The sequence below is a fragment of the Mus musculus genome, chromosome 11 (genome assembly GCF_000001635.26).
Source record: "Mus musculus strain C57BL/6J chromosome 11, GRCm38.p6 C57BL/6J".
NCBI classification, from domain to species: domain Eukaryota; kingdom Metazoa; phylum Chordata; class Mammalia; order Rodentia; family Muridae; genus Mus; species Mus musculus.
In genome coordinates this window covers 43,453,662-43,474,305 of record NC_000077.6, presented here as the reverse complement: position 1 = coordinate 43,474,305, position 20,644 = coordinate 43,453,662, and the positions used below count along the sequence as shown (strand labels likewise).

Below are 20,644 nucleotides of genomic sequence, written 5' to 3'. Positions count from 1 at the left end.
GCCGGCCCCAGGCATAGTTTTCCCATCCCGTCATGGGCGGGAGTGCCTTCCTTCCCGGTCACGTGCGCTGGCTAGCAGCTGGCCTTCTTTTTCCCTTCGGATTTTAGAAAGACTTTTAGCGATGGGGGCAACTTGGGTGTGTCGATGCATTTATGTGTGTAGAAGCTGTCAGAGCATTTGAAGGTTTAGTACACGAGTCGTTGTTATTGCGGTGTTCGCCAGTGTCTGCAGAGCCATCTGTGTGTACACGTGGGCATTTATCTCTTGGTGGATCCGAGGCTGTCTCAGGAGAGAGCATTTCCTTGTTCACTGAATGTTCGTGCACTGGACAGTGATTATAAGGTATACATACATGTTTTGTAGTAGTAGTAGTAGTAGTAGTAGTAGTAGTAGTAGTAGTAGTAGTAGTAGTAGTAGTAGTGTGTGCGTGTGTGTAGGTTATGCATTCAAATATACGTCAGACCCCAGTATGCATGTGCAGATTCATGGTGAAGACTGAGCTGAGTGTGTAACTGGGAGTATACTGGGTGTGTCTGATAGTGGCTAAGTATCTGTGTGAGGTGACATTGAGTGTTCAGTGGCTTCTTTTCTGTATACACACACACACACACACACACACGTACACACGTACACACGTGAGGATTTTCTCTGGATGTCAATGTCCACACAGATGGGAACATATATGTCCCTGCCCTCATCTCTCTCTCTCTCTCTCTTTGTCCTCTGCAGATGAGTTTCTTCTTTATCCTTCTGACTCTCAGGTCTACCTCAAGTTATGGAGAGAGAGAGAGAGAGAGAGGGAGAGAGAGAGAGAGAGAGAGAGAGAGAGAGAGAGAGAGAGAGAGAGAGAGAACACCCTGGGTGATCTCAGCATCCAAGACATCAGAGAGATCTCAGTTAGATAACAAGCAGACACTAGAAGAAGAAACACCAAAGGCCTGTTATTAGCACCTCTCCCTTCCTTCCTCTGCTCCCTTCTTCTAGCTCCTAGTATTCCCCACTGAGCAGCAGGAGCATCTGGCTAACAGCTGTCACAAGATGCAGACTTTACAGTCAGAATTTTAATGCAGAAATGCCTCCAAAGTCCAATGCTGATTGCATTCCCCTAGACACGTCAGTGGACTGCATAGACAGTATTTCACTTTCAGAGATGTCAGAGGAAGAATAATGATCTCACCTGCACCTGCCTTCCTTCCCTTAGCTGTGACACTCACCCATAAGACACTTAGGAAGTTATCAAGCTATGCAGAGATCAGTATTGATATTACATAAATTTATAATTTGTAGTGATCATAAATGTTATATTAATACCATCATATATATTAGCATTATATTGCATAATACAAAATAAGTAATGATACAAAGACATGCTAGTGGGCTCAATGTTTATTCAACAAATTAAAAGATTAACTTACATTTATTTATTTATTTATTTATTTATTTATTTATTTATGTTTATATGCATGTGTGTGGAGGTCAGTGGGTCTCAGACTGGCCATGCCTACAAGATAGACATGAGTCCAAGTGAACCAATTCACCCTCCCATGTGATCTTCATGAAAGGTACCATGCCTTTAATCCCAGCACTCAGGAGGCAGAGGTAGGCGGATTTCTGAGTTCGAGGCCAGCTTAGTCTACAGAGTGAGTTCCAGGACAGCCAGGGCTACACAGAGAAACCCTGTCTCAAAAAACAAAACATAACAAAAAAAAAAAAAAAAACAAAAAAAAAAACAAAAGAAAAAAGAAAGAAAAACAAAAAAGAAAAGAAAGGTACCGATTTTCTTCTGAAGTATTAACTTCAGAGACATAGTCCTATTGTCCTTGAGCCATAGCTTCATGCCACTTGGAAAGAACCTGCTTATGAAAAGAGACAGTGACAGTCTCACATAAGAACTGGAGGGGACAGAGTGCCATGGCTACTTTATTAAAGCCTTTGTTCTGATACTTGTAATAGTTGTGACAGAAGTCCTATTCTCTTACTCTTATCCTCTCTTTAAACTAGCTTCAATGAGTTCCTGTCAGTAACTATAGAAGGAGACTCACTGCAGTGTCTGCCTCCCATACCCACTTCAAACCTTTCCTTTTGTGTGAAGTTCTTTCAATGTGAGATGATGTGAATGAAGCCATTTCTTTGAATTATTAACTGGTGGTCTACTGGGTCCCCACAACCTCTCTGTGCCTCTCTTCTGAACTCTAACAATGCTGGGTTGGTAGTTTGACATATTGTAAGGGGGGGACAATAAATAATAGAAATCACTAGTGTGAGCCAGCCTCTAGCCTGCTTGCCTGAAACACCACTGTCTAGAGCCCTTCTCAGTTGCTCCTCCCACTGGCTAGAGCCACGTCCCGATTTGTGTACCCCTTGCTTATACCAGGTAGGCAAGCATGCCCTGGTCTAGGCTGCGTCTGAGTTTTTAGACTCACTAAGGAGGAAAGGTCCTGCAAAAGAATTCAGGCCAAGGTCCCCATTGCATGCACAATGCCACGAGGCCCAGAGATGGCTAGTTGCTTGATAGCTGTGGAGCCGGTCCTTTGACTTACACCCATAGCTAAAATATGGATTACTCTCTTTGCCCTTTTCAACTCTTCCTTCATTCCACCCTTGGCACACAAGTGTCTACACACCATTATTGAGTCATTCCAAAAGCTAGTGGCCAAGACCCAAGAACTCAGATGTTCATTGTCAGTAAAGGGCTTAGTGTTGTAGAAGCTCTCCAGAATGAGGTCACTCCACATGGGGTGTCAGGAATGAATCAAGGGCAGGGAGACAGCAGTTGGTGAGGTAGGCATGCTGCCATTGTAGAGCTCCTGAGTGGGTGGGCCTGGGGAATTGTACTCACGGTTGTAATGTCATTTGATTGAAAAGGTCAAGTTAAAAGGCCATGGGGTTGAAGCAGACACTAGCTTCCTCTGTCACTGAGGATGCAATGAGACAGTCATTCAGCACAAAAGAAAATATGTAGGTTTATGTGACATATAAATTTTGTTTTGGTGTTGTTTTTGGACATAGCAGTTGAGGAATTTGTTCTGGAAGTGTGCCCTATGTCTTTCGACCCGCTGAACTGAGAAAGAACTTTAAACAGTTAGGGAGGAAGTTAAATAAGTCAGCACACACTTGTATACAAACAACAAAAGCAAAACTGAGAAGGGAACACAAAATATCCCATCTGAGTGTGGTGGGTGATGCAAACCTTTATGGCAGCACTCAGGAGGTCGAAACAGGGGGATTAGGAGTTTGATTCACTGGATTTCCAAGTGAAATGCTGCACACACACACACACACCTAACCAACCAACCAACCAACCAACCAACCAACCAACCAACCAACCAGCCAACCAGCCAACGAACCAAAACAAAAAATAAACCCCCAAAACAAACAAAAAAACAAAGCAAAACAACAACAACAAAAAGCAAAATTTCATGATGGGAACTGTATTCCTTAGAGAGAGGAACTGAAAAACTGGAGACCCTTTTATTTTCCACTGTGTATCTTGGAATGATGTGCATTTGAAAGCTATGGGAGTGTTTTTACTAATTCAGTATCCTGCTTTCTGATAAAGCAAAAAGAAAAGAAAACAAAACAAAAGAAAATAAAACAACCAAGTCCTGTGAAACAGTTCTTGGAGAGTCTTCGTTTCACTGCTATGGGTGGACTTGGATCTGCAGGTGTGCCAGAGACTTCAGGAAATTAACAGTGAACTCCATACAATGGCACATTTTATTTATGGAAATAATAAAAATGGAAGTTTTTTCTTCCATTTCACAGGGGAAAAAATGTGTGGAGCACAAGGATGGGTCTTTCCCCAAGATTGCATTAGTGACGGGGAGCTGAGGTGACCTAACCCTTGGTCCTGGGCACAAGGTCCTTTATTAGAGCAAGAGAGAGAAGTTTCCACGGGAAAGGGAAGAGTAAACAGAGGGAGTCTCCAGCAGCAGAGTGGTTTCAGGAACTCTGAAGTCCCGAAAGGGCTGGAGCTCTGACAGAAATTAGACCAAAATAGACACTACGTCTCTTCAACAGGAAGTGGCCAGAAAAGCGCCATCCAGATTCCAGATGTAACTTGCAAGGCCTTGGCTGGAGAAATCTCATTTTTAGAATCAGATGAAGAAAGAGAGTGTGGGGGAGGAAGAAAGGGAAAAGAAAAGACAAGAGAAGACAAGAAAAAGAAAGAAAAGAAAAAAAAAGAAAGGAAAAGGAAGGAAGGAAAGAAAAGGCTCTTGAGAAGGCTTTTCAAATGCAGGGCTCAGAAAGGAAGAAGCTGGGCATGGTGGGTCACACCTGGAATCCCAGGATCTGTGAGGCTAATGTAGGAGGATTGCTGAGAATTTGGGGCAAGCCTGGGCTACATAGGGGGTGACAGAGTAAGACCTACTCACAAAACAAAACAGATACGCTGTTTGAAGGGGTGCTGTAAACCACTCTGCAGAATTAAGCTATGAAGAGCAGGTACGGGCAGGACTTGCCCCATTTCTGCCAGTGTAGTCAAGCGAGAGTAAAGGAAAAGGAAATTCTCCATCTCTGCACTTTGGCTTGGAAGAAAAAGCAGACAACCCAGACTCAGAGTAAGATGTGACAGTGACTGAGCTGTGCACACGAATGAGCTAGAGTCTGGGAAGAGACTCTGTCTGCAGCTGTTTGTGTCTGGGGAAGCTCTGCCCTTCAGTGACACTCAGATGGAGTTCTGCATGGTAGGTCTGCTCACACCTGGCAGGTGTGTTTACCCGTCTGCTCACACCTGGCAGGTGTGTTTACCCGTCTGCTCACACCTGGCAGGTGTGTTTACCCACAGCAAACCATATCTGTGTGCACAGCCATCTCTTTAAGGATGTATAACTTCCATGCTCCAGTGACAGAGAAGTTGAGCTCGGGACTTGGGATGGTTGCAAAGTGCCACATGTGTGTGTTACAAACTAACTGTGAAACATGTTTGTTAAAAAAAAAAAAAAAAAAAAAAGGTCAAAAGAAAAACCAAGTTAAAAAACAAAACAAAACAAAACAGGATAGTGTCTTTGCTCTGTAGCCCAGGCTGAACATATGTCATTTCAGCAAGTGAGTCCATCTCATTAATGACATTATGCAGATTAGATCTAATGAGGTGATAACATACCCTCCATTTTAGTAAAATGCCTGTGAGTCAGAGAATTAACTTTGCTGAAATTTCTGATGTTTTGATACTATAGAGTGTAATGTAACAGCTATTTAATGGCAAAAAGCAAATTACTATTTCTCATTCCTCACCATGGTAGTGAAGCACAATGCTTGATAGTCCTTTGTGGTACTTCCCATCCCATGTACCAAGAGATCCTTAAGCCAGATCATGAATGGCTTTGAAGCACGCCTGGCTTTAGTGCTAGCTGCTGCTCCGCCATCTGGAGCTCCAGGCCTAGTGGATCCAATGATACTTTGATGAGCAAATGGAGATTCTTTATGGAGCCTGTGCTAAATGCCAATAAGGGAAGACCTCCAGAGCTTTTTGAGAAAATCCACACTCTGAGAAGTAATAGCTCATGGTCTGCTGCTAAGTCTTGTGAAGGCTGAGCCCTTTACAATGGCGCTGGATGCTGTTTGATTCTACAAGCTCATAACGTGGATTAGTGAACATAAAACAGAGGAGACAAGGAAGAAGATGTAGACAACACAAGATTTACCTGGGTCACATAACAAACAACTCTGCTTTCCTCCCACAAGGCAGCTGCTGCCTCCCCCTCCTCCTGCCCCTTTGCCCTTTCTCCCTTCCCTCCTTTTCTCTCCCCCCCCTCATCTTCTCCTCCTCTTCCTTCTTTTTCTTCTTCTTCTTTCTCCTCCTCTTCTCTTCTTTCTTCTTCTCAACTTATGACTTTGTCTGCAAGGGGTGAAGGTTCCTCATGATAAGCTAAGTGGAAGGAAGAAACCTTGGTCAATGGTTTATTCTGACCAACACTACTGATTGCTGTAAAAACTTTCAGCGTTACAAATTCAATCTTCTGACAAAACAGTGTTCGGGGCGAGAGTTCTGAGCATGACATTTGGTGTCTACTGTGTCTGAACTAAGCAATACCTAGAATGATGGATGTAGGCTGCAGCAGTTAAGGGCTAAGTACTAAAGGTTTGATGTGTAGTCATGGACTCACAAAGAGGCACAGAATAGACCTTACAGATAAGAAGAGAATTAGTTTAGGGTTTCTCAATATGAATCTATGCACTATGTGGATATACCCTGGAGCTCATCTGAGGTCATGAGAAGTCATTTTGGAATATATTATAAAGGAAACATGGTCAAGAATATGCTCATGTGGGGGCTGGAGAGATGGCTCAGTAGTTAAGAGTACTGATTGCTCTTCTAGAAGTCCTGAGTTCAATTCCCAGTACCTATATGGTGGCTCTCAACCATCTATAATGGGATCCGATGTCTTCTTCTGGCCTCTACAGGTACTAGACATACATGTGGTGCTCCTACACAAATGCAGTCAAGGCATACCCACACAATAAAAATAAATAAATCTAAAAAAAAAGAATATTAATGTGAAAAGATTTCATGTGAAATTTGATTTAATTGTTTTTAAGGATAAATGGGAGTATAATGGTAATTGTTTAATTGTATTTAAGTATATATGGAATAATGAAATCCAGGCCTTCGATCTCAAACATAGGAAATAAAGGCAGGGAGAGAGAATAGAAAGATTGAGGAAAAAATGCATTGAAAGAAAAGTAAAAGTCTTGCCAAGGCAAATACAGAAAGTCTTTGACCATGGTCTACCTGGGAATTCAGGGATTGCTTAGCCTGGTATGACAAAAAACAGAGCCTGGAAATAGACTTATACAGTAAGTAGAAGGGAAGTTAGTTAAAATTAAATACATAGAGGAATAAATATTTTGAGGCTTTTGTTCTTAAATTGTAGGTCAAGATCAGGGGTTGAGTATAAACAAACTTACCTCGACAGATAATAGAAGCTTATGTTAATTCAAGTTATATAAAGAGAAAGGAATATATACTCACAGATATATTAATCTCCAAAGAAGGGAGAATTTAAATATACGGAGATGAATAAATGATTGAGGCTTTTGATCTTAAATTATAGGTCCAAAAGCAGGGGGTAGGCAGCCTAACCTATCTCAAACAATAAGAACTTAGGCCTTGATCTCACTATTAAAAATTAATTGTGTAAGAAGAAAACAGCAGATGGTGGGGGAGCACTATCTCAACAGATACTATTTGTTTAGTTTGTTTTAATTGATTTGAGTTGTTTTCATTATCAAAATGAAGATGATGATAAGTTTGGTGGTATTTATGATGCTAAAATTCCTCTGGGAGAGGTCAAGCTATACCTTTAACGATTTCCAGTTAATGGACCAAAGACATGCTATTTTGGGAGAGAGGCTCTGTATTTATGGTAACAGGAGAGGGGGAAACGGCTTTGGACCCCTTTCAAAATGATATGAATCCGGTTGATAGGGAAGACCCCCTGAAGATCTTGGCTATAGACAGAAAAGAAAAAATTAAGAAGACCAAACAGGACAGGTAATTTGATCTGCTAAATTCTCAACATGGGAACAGCCAATAATTGGCTTAGACATAAAAATGTCTCTAGCCAAAACCTCAGCTAAATTTAGACAATAAATCTTGTTGATTATGAAATCCTTAAGGTTCTTCATGCCCTCCTTCATATGTCATGAATGAAGATTTATTATAATTGGTTATTGATCAAATTAACTCATAAAAACGACGGTTGTCGGGGGCTGGAGAGATGGCTCAGTGGGTTAAGAGCATTGATTGCTCTTCCAGAGGCCCTGAGTTCAATTCCCAGCAACCACATGGTGCCTCACAGCCATCCATAACCAGATAGGACACCCTCTTCTGTAGCATCTGAAGACAGCTATAGTGTAATTACATATAATAAATAAATAAATAAATAAATGAATGAATAAAGTTTATTAAAAAAGACAGTTGTCTTTCACCTACACAAAGAAGAACCAAAATTGATTCTTTTTTTAAAAAGATTTATTTATTTATTATATGTAAGTACACTGTAGCTGTCTTCAGACACTCCAGAAGAGGGCATCAGATTTCGTTACTGATGGTTGTGAGCCACCATGTGGTTGCTGGGATTTGAACTCGGGACCTTCAGAAGAGCAGTTGGCGCTCTTAACCACTGAGCCATCTCGCCAGCCCCCCCAAAATTGATTCTTAACTGATCTGTGCACCTTGCACAATCCATACAAATATCTTAATAATACCAAAATTTTGGTTATGAGATTTATACATTGCAGAATGTACAGCTCTGGCAAGATTCATCCTCCAGGACGCTGAAATGACCGGCTGTTCCAGCCCCCTGCTTCCTGATGCTGTTCAGAGACTTGCTTCTAGAACATCTTCAGGAATTGCTGCTGATTTCCAATGGACTCAGTTCATCCAGCCTTTCCAATCAAAACTTCAGTTATGTCCTCAGCTTTCTAAGCACACAGAGATGGATAACAGACACTAAAGCTATCTTTCTTAAGTCTAACCAAATTTTCTAATTTTCCTACCTCTCCCCACTGCTTTAAAGAATTTTCTTGTCATTCCTATTTAACAGGAAGAAGTTATGGAGAATTGCCATCCTGATCCCTTGCGTTTGGGTGTCTGGTTATGGTTATTTTATAAATTATAGATAGGTTGTCATTTTAAGGAATAATTTGGAAATGGTCATAATTTTGAACAAGAAGGAAATGGCTGGGATGGATTACTAAATCTATTTTTAAACAAAACATTATATAGCCATCATCTTACATGGGTAGAAATCTTTATAATTGATACAAAAAGAAGTTATAATTTTACACTGATACAAAGTTTATGGATTGATGCAGATTAAAGTTTTAATTGATATAAGTTTCCTATATTGCTACAAAATTTGCAATTAATATTGTTACTCTTAGATAAGCATCATGCCTATACAACTCATTTAAGAATACAAGGCTTAGAGCCAGTCCGTCTAATAACTGCTATTACAAACTATATAAGATGATTTAATAAGCTGGGCGGTGGTGGCACATGCCTTTAATTCCAGCACTTGGGAGGCAGAGGCAAGCGAATTTCTGAATTCAAGGCCAGCCTGGTCTACAGAGTGAGTTCCAGGACTGTCAGGACTACCCAGAGAAACCCTGTCTTAAAAAACAAACAAAACAAAACAAAAACAAACAAACAAAAAGATGATTAAATAGCGCAAATTAAAGGCCAGGTAATAAACTCATGGTTATATTAGACTCTGATCTAATTATATTAAGGTGCTTTCTGTAATATTCAAATGAAAATAGCAAAGAGTAGTCAAGGTTCAACAATTCAGATATACTTTATATAGATAGATAGTCTTTAAAACATCAAAAATCCACAGAATATAACATTTGATATTAATTCATTATTAAAGATCATTTGACTAGAGACATGTCTGCTCCTGACAGTAACCCTTTCTTAGTTCAAAGAAGAAATTGAGCGTCAAAACCTCCATATGGAGTTGCTCCAGTTATAGCAAGGTAGCAACTGGACAAAAATTGCCCTATTAATCTACAGACAAAAAGTACTGTTCAAGAACAGACACATGATATAGCATGGTCAATAGCTTAGCTCTGCCAAGACTCAGCAAACAAGTCCTTCAAAGTTCCTTCTTCATTTCAAGGTCTGTCAGCTGGTTCTTGGCCTAAAGGCTAAAGACTGATGCTCCAACATTTTGAGGAATGAGGGGCTTTCCAAGTAGTTAACTGTCTACAAATCAGTTAAGTTTTGAAATCTATGTTTTGTCCTTCCTATATCTTCAGGTAATATTTAATTCATTCTTGGATTTCTGATAATTCTTGGAAATCTGATAAGGTTGAAGATGACTTATTGTCTCATAATCAAACTCAAATTGTTTAACATTGAGGAAGATGATATAGGAAGGGTAGTTTTCAGATAGTAATATAAGTTAAAAGTTAAAACATAATTCAAGCACAGAATTGTAAACTTTTAAGTCAGGATAAATAGAGTACTTTATCTAATTGACAAATATGATCGATTGGATGAGCAAATGCTCATACCCTTAGTCATGTCCTTAGCGCCTTATTGATCTTCTCAGAGGACTGCCTCTTGGTTTTATTGATTTTTCTCTATTTTATTTATTTCTGCCCTCTCTTTTTCTTTCTTCTTGCTTTGGGTTAGTTTCATTTCTGAAGGGACAAGTCCAGGTTATCTCTTCTCTTCTCTTCTCTTCTCTTCTCTTCTCTTCTCTTCTCTTCTCTTCTCTTCTCTTCTCTTCTCTTCTCTTCTCTTCTCTTCTCTCCTCCTCCTCCTCCTCCTCCTCCTCCTCTTCTTCTTCTTCTCTCTCTCTCTCTCTCTCTCTCTCTCTCTCTCTCTCTCTCTCTCTCTCTCTCTCTCTTCCTTCTTCTTCCTTTCTCCCAATCTTACTATGTAGCCCTGGCTGTCCTGGAATTCACTATGTAGATCCAGGCTGTCCACATACTCAGAAATCTGCCTGCTTCTGCCTCCTAGTGCTAGTTAAGATTAAAGGTGTGCACCACCAAGCCTGGCTATTTTTAATGTAAGCACTTACGGCTCCACCTTTCCCTTTGAGCACTGATTTTGATGCATCTCATGATTTGACATATGACATTTTGTTCTTGTCCTTTCAAAATACTTTCTAATTTTCCTTCTAATTCATTCTTTGATGATCTATCTGGAGCAGCAGGTCCTTCTCCAGTGGCAGGTTCCTGAGAGAGGACTGGACGATCAGAAGATAATGAGATAGAAAAGACTGGGATCGGCCGTGTCAGTCAGTTTACGCGAAACACCGAGGGGAGAGTGTCCGGGGTAGGTTGGTACACGAGGAGGCACCATGTTCCTCACCGCTGTCCTCCTCCGCGGCCGCATTCCGGGCAGGCAGTGGATCAGGAAGCACCGGTGGCCGCGGACCTTGTTTCTCCAAGCGAAGGAGAACATGATCTGTCGCCTGGAGGCCGAGAACCACTACTGGCTGAGCATGTCCAACATGACAGCGAAGTACGGCCATGCCACGGAGCGAAGGGCCAAGGCTTTTGAACCATCAAGGCAGCGTCCACTTCCAAGTTCCCTAAGCACAGATACATTGCAGACCAGCTAGAACATCTCAACATCTCGAAGAAATGGTCCTAACCCGGAATCATCACCCTTCAAGATTAAGGATACCAAACTGCTCTGTCCTTACTTGGTCCTAGGGCTAAGAAAATTTAATTTATGTACTAGTGTGACCCCTTCGACCAGTATCTTATTAAAGCAAACATGATTTTAAAAAAAAAGAAAAGAAAAGAAAAGAAAAGAAAAGAAAAGACTGGTATTAGGAGGTCTTGCACAAGCTATGTCTTATGCTAAACATGCTTATTAAGAAGTGCAGAATCATATATACAGACTTTAGGCAGAAATGGGACAATGTCAGCAGGAAGCTTTCATACAATGGGATGAAATCAGTGGGAAACTCATCAAACAATGTTGCACAAAGGGGAACCCAGGATTTCTTAAGGGCACCACAAACCGAGCACACAGTGGCCTTGGGACCAATAACTATAGTCCCTTGGGGTGGAAAGAGTTGGGTTTTCAGGATCTGAAATTGTAACTCCCCTAAGGCCTTAGGACTTAGGCCATTATTGGCTCTGTCACACATCCTGATTTTACAGGATCTGTGTGTAACTCAACATTATGACATATTAATGATTTCAGGAGTGGTTGACTATTTTATGTAAAGATTATCACTAAAGTTGATATAAGGATTTAGTGTTTAGGGAAAATAGTTCATGCTACTACTAGTAAATTTGAGGACTGAGACTTTTTGCATTTTTATTCTGGGAAGAAACTACCTTTATAGAAAGGGCAATCCTGTTTAACAAAACTGTTTACTGAATGGAAATTACCCATCTTTCTGGCACCTGCCCCTAGTCAAACTTTCAATATGAGTTAGAAAGGTATGGATGTTAACCAGCCAAAGGAGTGGAGTGTGCTAGCTATTAATCTAATGCTTGCAGTGTTAGCCTTCCCTCACTGTATGCCCTATGATGCAGGGGCTACAGCCCCACACCTTGGCTTTCTTTACTGCCTCTTGCGCGCACCGGACTCGACCAGCAAGAACGACGCTGCAACAGGATCCTTCTGCACACGTTTATTGGGAGAGCTTGATTGCAGAGGCGAAAAGAGCCCAGAACTGGTGCTGCTTTTATAGGCCTAGGAGAGGCGTGTCTCATACCCGGATTGGTTATGCACTAAGCCTCATTTGCATGTTCCTCATCTGATTGGCTACTCTCTCTCAGTACCTCACAGAGCCTCATTATCATACCTCATTTGCATGTCTCACATCTGACTGGTTACTCTCTTAGTACCTTACAGAACCTCATTATCATATCTCATTTGCATGTCTCACATCCGATTGGTTACTCTCTTAGTGCCTTACAGAACCTCATTATCATGCCTGGGCCAGGCAGTGTTTTTGCAAAAAACTTTCCTGCATATGTACACATTGGTTGTTTGTCCAATCTTATGCGTGGTGGCCAGCAGTAGTCAGTGCCACTCAGCAACGGCACATGTGGCTTCCCACATCTCCCCCTGTTTGTTTTAATAAAATGAGGCTGGACTAGGCCTGTGCAATTATGCCCATCCGCCGTGGCTCCTGTTTTAGGTCGTTCCTCTAATGTCACAGCCTTACCCGTCATAGGGTAACCCTATCGCCACCGGGCCCCATGTCTTAGGTTGGACTGTGCACGAGGAAAGTTGCCCGTCTCTGGATACCGCAGTGCTGTGTGACAATAACTGCTAAATGACCTAGGGCGAACTCTGCAAAAGAGGCCAGCCAAAAAATGAATTAGTGGTGAAATCATGATCACTCTATCGCTTGCAATGAGGAAACCTCAGTGATGTGCAAGGGCTGATCAATGATCGTTGAGTCTCTCTCATCTCAGTGCCGTGGAGTGCAAGAGCAGAGAACTCAGATGCCAACTAATTCTTGAGCATGGATAACCAAATTTCAGGGGAGGAGCCGTTTTCAATAGCTAAAAGTGCCTGAGTTATAATCACCTTGTCACGTTTTTGTTGGGTTCTGAATTTGCATACCAACCAGAGCATGAATGCCAGTCCACAGCATATGGCAGCACCAAACAAAATCACTCCCACCCATTCCTTAAAGTAAGAAAAAGCAGAGGTAAACCAAGAGGTAAAGTCTCCGAGGGTCACTGGTTCCACTCTGGTCCCATTAAGGTTCAGGATCTGCATCTGCAGTCTCGCCTGCAACCTCTCCAGCTCCTGCGACCAGTTCCCCTTCAGGTAATTCGATAGGTCTGTACTTTTAATAAAAGAATTATTAATATACTTATTGGGAGTAATGCACACATGCGATGTGGATGCCACACAACTCATTTGTATGACATCCATCATCCGTTCCATATTATGTTGTAAAATATCCACTCTCTGATTCACTAACATTAACCCTGAGGCGATATGAGAATCCACCTTTTGCAGGGTAAGCAATGCTTCAGAGGATTTTTCTGCTATCTGACTTATGGTGTCAGCAGTATTAACTTGATGGGCCATAGCAGTTCCTGCGGTAACTGCTGATGCCGCGGACACCACAATGGCTGTAACAATGGCAGCTGTGATTCCAAAACCTCTCTTTTGCCGAATAAGACTCGTTATTGGGAACTTCTCTGGATCTGCCTCAACAGGCACAGGGACAAAGATTGGTAGATGAACCACTAAGGCTAAGAATTTGGTTCCATTCCAGCATTGCGTCAAAAAACAAGTAACATTTGTACAATCTAACCATTCTGTATTATTTTGAAATTCAGCCAATATAAAGAAAAATGGAGGATTGACACAAACTTCTACTGGAGAAGTAGTCATATTTTTGATAATTCTATTAGTTGTCACATTATCTAAATGAGTAGAGGTATTGGAAAGAGTGGCAGAAACATTCAATATCTCATGAAAGGTTCCAGTCAGCAATGCAAAGGCTGACAGACTGGTACTAGCACCTGCCTCATTGCTTAAAATCCATTGGTAATATGGCCAAATATTTTCTTTCCCTGTAGCATCTCCTTTATCGTTCATTGTAGCAAAATCTAGTGGGGGTGACAAGACAAAACCCTTTGCTATTTCTTTCCGAGGAAAAATTTTTGATTGACAAGGTGAAAAAACTATAGGAAATGCGAGGTCCGGATGACACCAAGGCATGCTGCGTATAGCAGTAGCATTGCCAACAGGCCATCATGATCTTTTGGGAATGGTCACCTTTCCCTTTATCATAATAGTGGTGATGTTTATAGGTGAAGTTATATTATTTTCAACATCACCTGAGCCTGATTGCACTCCTTGAGCAACTTGCGTTAAAGCACTAAACAACACTCCATAGCTCACCTTATTTTGGCTAATGGGATCTGCCCAATTAAAGATAATCTTTTTCTTTAAAAATATACAGGGTGTAAAAGGTTTATCCACATTATGCACAAAGCATAGTGTATAATTCAAATGAAAACTAGTACTATTATACACCCGTGGCTCTTGAGGAGTTTGTCGTGCACAAGGCGCATCCAAATAACATTCCGTTGCAAAAAATAAAGGCAAGGTAGAAGAATTGGAATGTACCGGTAAAGGTACTGGCCATGATCTTACTATGGCCCACAAAGGTATACTTATCCCGGTTTCAATCATCAGGAGCAGGAGAATCATCTTGGGGTTCATCTTGCTCTTTCACGGTCCTTGTCAGTCGTGTCGGGACCCAAAGTGGATTTTCTTCACCCTGTGGAAAAACACAAATAGCTCCCCGGGACCTGATTAAGATAGGATCCGGGCCATACCATTTATTATCAAGGACATTTTTCCATTTGACCATTTCATTGGGCGATTGAGGCCATTGTCCATGCCTTTCAGCTGGTGATCTTCCAGCATCATCCAATTTTTAAAAATTAAGAGTAAATATTGTAAGGGATAGAGCCATCTTTGGCGTCATAGCCTCTATTCCCCCTTTCTGTTTTTGCAAATATTGTTTCAGAGTGTGATGGGCTCTCTCAATTATGCCTTGGCCCTGTGGATTATAGGGCAATCCAGTAATATGTTTTACTTGCATTTGTTTGCAAAATTGGCTAAATTTAGAAGAAGTATATGCAGGACCATTATCTGTCTTTAACACTAGGGGCTTGCCCCATGCAGCCCAAGCCTCTAAGCAGTGAGATATGACATGAACTGCTTTTTCCCCTGTCAAGGGAGAGGCATGTAGGACACCAGAACTGGTATCGATGGATACATGTACATATTGTAATTTCCCAAAAGATGGGATATGCATGCCGTCCATTTGCCAAACATCTAGGGGTCGCAATCCACGAGGATTAACACCCACGGAAGGTGCATTAACAAATTCTACACATTTACCACACTGTAGGACAATATCTCGGGCTTCTTTTCGTGTGAGCTTAAACTTTTGTCGTAATGTAGAAGCAGGGACATAATAAAGTTGATGAAATTTTTTTGCACTTTCTATAGAACTTTGTGATAGGAAAACCATGTCTCTGGTGGCTGAGTCAGCAATTGCATTTCCCTTAACCATAGGTCCAGGTAATGATGTATGTGCTCTAATATGTTGAATATAAAAGGGATGCTCACGCATCAAAATACAATTTTGTATTTTCATCAAAATTTCAGATACAGGACTGGACTGTTTAAAATTTCCGGCAGTCTCTAATGCTAGAACCGCATTAACTACATAAACAGAATCAGAGATAATATTTATGGGCATAGGAAATCTTTTAAAGACTTCTAAAACCACCAAACATTCTACCAATTGAGGGGCTCCTGGTGTAAATTGCAACCTTACAGCCTTTTCATTGATTACATAACTTCCAACTCCTGTTTTGGATCCATCTGTATAAATATCAATGGCTCCCTTTATAGGGGTATTAGCCATTACCTTTGGAAATATTACTGGATGTAATAACATAAAATGTAATAACGGATGTTTAGGATAATGATTATCAATTAAACCAGAATAACTGCATCTAAGAATGGCCCATTCATCTATAGTAGCACACAATATTTGCATTTGTGCGACAGTATAAGGGACAATTATGCTATCAGGCATTTTTCCAAAGTGAGTGATTGAAGTTTTTATCCCTTTGTGGGCCATATTTACTACCATGGTGGGATAATGCTCTATAGTCTTATTAGGGGATATATGTGGATGTATCCATACTAAAGGACTATTTTGCCATAACACAGCAGTTGGCAGATTGATGGTGCGTAATATGCATAGGCACAAAGGTTCTTGCTCATTTATACGAGTTAACTGTGTGTTTGGATCACCTTTTCCACTTTCCTAAGAACATTAGAAGCCTCAGGTGTTAATTGTCTCAATGAGGTAATATGTGAGTCTCCTTCTAGAATTTGAAATAAAGGTTTTAACTCCGAAGTAGGGGTCCTTAAATAAGGTCTAATCCAATTTATATCTCCTAATAATTTTTGAAAATCATTTAGTGTCTTTAGATGATCTTTTCTAATACTAATCTTTTGTGGGGTGACACATCGTAAAGTAATAGTGGCTCCTAGAAAATGACTAATATTAGACTGCTGTACCTTTTCTGGTGCAATACTCAAACCATTATTTTTTAAAGTTTCATTAAGCAAGCCATAAGCTTGCTGCATACTTTCTTCTTCAGGTCCACAAATTACAATGTCGTCCATATAGTGACAAATTTTTAAGGAGGGGGAACCATCCCTAACCGGTTGTAAAGCTTTTCCTACATATAACTGACATATGGTAGGGCTATTTGCCATTCCTTGGGGTAATACCCGCCATTGGTACCTTTTATCAGGTTCCATATGATTAATAGAAGGCAAGGTGAATGCAAATCTAGGTTTATCTTTCTTATTTAATGGAATTGAAAAGAAACAATCCTTAATATCTACTACTATAATTCTCCAATCCTTAGGTAGAGCTGAGAGTAGGGGGAGTCCTTTTTGTACAGGACCCATAACTTGCATTTGTGCATTAATGGCTCTTAGGTCATGTAACAATCTCCATTTACCTGACTTTTTCTTTACAACAAAAATGGGGGTATTCCAGGGTGATTGAGTGGGCTCCACATGTCCCAGATCTAATTGTTCTTGTACTAATTCTTTAGCTGCTTCTAATTTCTCAGAGGGTAAAGGCCACTGAGGCACCCACACCGTGTCCTCCGTATGCCACGGAATGGGCAAAGGCTCTTCAGTGGCCCCTAGAAAAAACCCAGCCCTTTCTTGTCTGCCTTTACAGTGGCTTTAACTGGTGAAATTCTACCTTGCAAATTTTTTCCAAGACCTAGTCCAGGTATATATCCCATTCCTTTCATCATTTCCTTGCTTTTCTGAGAGTAATCATTAGTCAATATAAAGTCCATAGCTGATAACACATCTCTCCCCCATAAGTTTACAGGTAAAGGGAGTACATAAGGTTGAAAAAGCCCTGTCCTTCCTTCTTTATCTTTCCATTGTAAGGATTTTGCACTTATAGTTGGGGTAGCCTCATATCCTAATCCTTGTAAGCTATGTGATGATTGATTAACAGGCCAAGAAGCAGGCCACCACTTACTAGATATAATGCTTTTATCTGCTCCTGTATCCATTATACCTTGAAAGGGTTTCCCTTCTATTTGTAAAGATATGTACTTTATTTTCAAACATACTCTTTCTACCCTTTGTACACTGCTTTTGCATATCATCTGTTTTCTTATGTTGTTTAGAATAACTCCAACCTTGAGTTTCCAATTTTAAGCTAACTTTCTGTTACAAGCAAAAGGCTGCCTGCCCCTTTGAAAGCTCCATTTGCAATCAGCCCTCAGCAGGGCTTTTTCAGCTGTACTTGACTCCCAGCCACTGTGCAGCTAACTTGTCATTTTTTGCTGTGCAGACTGAGACTGCTTTTTTATTTTTCAACATGAAACACAGAACAACAATCATTCAATCATCCAAGCAAAAACAAACACGAGTTGATAGACATATAGACAATTTGGTGCACCATAAAACAGACAATAGAACACAGATATCCTATCCGAAGCTAAAAATATCTCCATAGGAGCCAGAGAGGAAGCAGGACGTCTCCCGTTTTCCGTCTGTCCCTAGGAGGGCTCTGAAATAGCTTATTTTCATTTTTTCTCCTTCTTCTAGGAATTCTGCACAGTGGCTGCTTCTAATAGTTACTCCTCTTTCCCTGAGAGCTATCTTTAAGCCTTTGATGAAGGCTTCCTCTTTAGTCAAAGTCCTCGAGAGGAGGGTAAATTGACTTAATTTTTTGTTCTTCATTTTTTATATTATCCTTTATATCTTTATATTATCCTTTGTATTTTTATATTATCCTTTGTATCTTTATATTTTAGCTTCTTTTCTTTTTCTCTTTTTACATTTCTTAAGTTACTTATTTTTCTGCACGCGTCTTCTTTTTCCTTTCTCTCTGTTTCTGATATGCCTTCCTGGTACTCCTACAAAGTCGCTGCCCTTCCTTAACAGCTGGTCCCACACAAACCCAGCAGCAATTACCAGACCCACTGCGTAAGAAAGCATACCTCTCAGAGACTTACCTTAATTTCTTTATACTTACTGGTACCACCGTTCCTCAGCTGAAGAGTTCTGAATCCACGCAGTTGAATCCTTCTCAGCAGTCTGTTTTGCAGGAACCTTTATTAACACTGCTCCCCAGCTGAAGAGTTCTGAATCCACGCCGGATCCTTCTCAGCAGTCTGTTTTATGGGAACCTTTATTAACCGCTCCTTCCCCGCGATGCAGTTCTGAATCCTCCCTGTAGTAGGGGGTCTTCGCTCGTGCCTGAAGATGTTTCTTGTCCCGGGTTTTCGGCACCACTTCTTGCGCGCACCGGACTCGACCAGCAAGAACGACGCTGCAACAGGATCCTTCTGCACACGTTTATTGGGAGAGCTTGATTGCAGAGGCGAAAAGACCTCGAGCCCAGAACTGGTGCTGCTTTTATAGGCCTAGGAGAGGCGTGTCTCATACCCGGATTGGTTATGCACTAAGCCTCATTTGCATGTTCCTCATCTGATTGGCTACTCTCTCTCAGTACCTCACAGAGCCTCATTATCATACCTCATTTGCATGTCTCACATCTGATTGGTTACTCTCTTAGTACCTTACAGAACCTCATTATCATATCTCATTTGCATGTCTCACATCCGATTGGTTACTCTCTTAGTGCCTTACAGAACCTCATTATCATGCCTGGGCCAGGCAGTGTTTTTGCAAAAAACTTTCCTGCATATGTACACATTGGTTGTTTGTCCAATCTTATGCGTGGTGGCCAGCAGTAGTCAGTGCCACTCAGCAACGGCACATGTGGCTTCCCACAACTGCCCACCTTACCCCTTATTTTATAAATAAGAACTGCATGGCATAGGAGGCATCTAGAGAGAGGTCAGGGCACTTGCTCACCTCTCCTGCTTGCTGTAGATTCTTCACATTGAGAATAAGTTCCTTCCAAGTGGTAGTTGACTTCTTTCTAGGTTTTCCATACTCCCCAGGGCCCCTCCCTCGGTATGCTCAGGGCTGGCAGCACAGAGATTGGCAGCTGCCCTTTAGACTTCTGAGCTGCTAGGGCATCAATGCCAGCCAAGCGGGTGATCTTTCTGAGACCAAGGAGTATCATTCCAAGGGACCCTTCTCTATGCTTCCGTGATCTCAACCTCTCCCGTCCACCCAGCCCTTGGTTTGCGGGTTGGATCCTATATTTGCTGCCTCTGTGATACCTCACTATCCCCTTAGGCCCTTACAGTTTGCTACTAGCTGACTCCTGATTCTTTACATTAAATTCTACTTGTTAAAACAGGTGAGGTTTCAGCTTCCTGATTGGACCCATGCATTTAAACAGAGACAGTTATGGCAAACGTTAATGTTTTTTAAGTCTGGAAACAGTCATATGAGTGTTAACAATACTCCTGTTCCAACCTTATATATTATATAAAATATATATTAAATATAATATATAATTTATAATATATCATATAGCTGAAATTGGGAGTTAATAATAAACAATATATATTTTATTATTAATTCCATCAGTGTTTTATTAATGAAATATTTTCACATACTAATATATTTTTATATACTTAACATATAACAGATATTTAATAGTATTTATATAAATATAATAAATACATAATATACAAAATATAAAAATGTTATATGTAATATATTTATATGTATTTTTATATGAATGTATTTGTTGTATTATATTAGATAAATATATATTATATATACTAGATAATTATATAACAAATATATTTATTAAACATATGAATACATATATGTATATATGCCTAAATCTTTCATAATAAAACTCTGGTGTGGGATGGGGTGGCAAGGTGGCTTAGCAAGTAAAAGCACTGGCTGTGTAAGGCTCACCACCCGAGTTTGATTCTAGGAACCCAAGTAGAGGTGGAATTGACTCCATAGAGTTGTCCTCTGACCTCCACACATGTGCCATGTCACATGTGCTCGGACAAACTCACATATGACACATACACACAGTAAGAGTAAACAAAGTCATGGGAGATCGAGTTCTGAAAACAGAACAGACAGGGCTTTGGTTAGGATGTAATTAATGGATTTGTGACCATTCCAATCAAACTGATGTTCTATCAAAAAATCCTCAGATACCATGAACCAGAT

At 40.7% G+C, this 20,644-nt stretch overlaps 1 pseudogene; it reads left to right on the top strand.

Moving 5' to 3' along the window:
- Nucleotides 1-103: 103 nt before the first annotated feature.
- On the top strand, nucleotides 104-12,123 carry Gm12151 (annotated as a pseudogene).
- The last annotated feature ends 8,521 nt before the right edge of the window (nucleotides 12,124-20,644 follow it).